Source organism: Wasmannia auropunctata, unplaced genomic scaffold (assembly GCF_000956235.1).
Source record: "Wasmannia auropunctata unplaced genomic scaffold, wasmannia.A_1.0 LD327599.1, whole genome shotgun sequence".
NCBI lineage: Eukaryota > Metazoa > Arthropoda > Insecta > Hymenoptera > Formicidae > Wasmannia > Wasmannia auropunctata.
This window is the reverse complement of record NW_012035291.1, coordinates 1-640: the sequence shown is the minus strand read 5'-3', so window position 1 is coordinate 640 and position 640 is coordinate 1. Positions and strand designations below refer to the sequence as shown.

At 39.8% G+C, this 640-nt stretch overlaps 1 pseudogene; it reads right to left on the bottom strand.

Annotated features, from left to right (window-relative positions):
• Positions 1-32: 32 nt before the first annotated feature.
• On the bottom strand, positions 33-567 carry LOC105460148 (annotated as a pseudogene).
• Between the last annotated feature and the right edge of the window lie 73 nt (positions 568-640).

The following is a 640-nucleotide window of genomic DNA, read 5'->3' as shown; positions in this document are numbered from 1 at the left end:
ATTTTACTTGTGTGCTAAACATCTTAATTCATCGGCGAACCATGCAACGCAATCCGTATCGCGACGAAACTGATACGTCGATAACGCGTCATTATACGAGCAGTGTACGTAATAACCTATGCTAAATACTTGATGATGCTGATATTTGTAGCTCGGTGTTTCCGGATCTCTTTCCATTTTTGTCAGGATACATTCCAGGTCGGCATACACGACAAACGGGACACGTTCCTTCCTGCTGTAGTTGTTAAAACTCAGCCACTTGTCGTCTTCGCTCGGTAATTTGATCGCGCATTCGTTCATTTCCCCACAGTCAACAGTGTGGACCTCCAACTTTTCGCTCGAACTAAAATAGTGCAGGCATCTGAAAAATCAATTTATTTACATTGTTGAATTGTTTATTTCAAAAGAATTTTTTTAAAGTTTTTATTATACATACCTATCGCAAATGTATTTTTTATTCTTCTTTTTGCTCAGTTGCGAGCTAACGAGGCGGGACAAATTCTTGATCCATGTGAAATGTCCCACACCATCTTTCTCCACGTACAGTAAATTGACATGCTTCTCCTTCTTCGTATCGGCAAGACGAATCGGTAGAATCGATACTTGTTCCTTGTTCTCAATGGTATATACGTTGATGGAA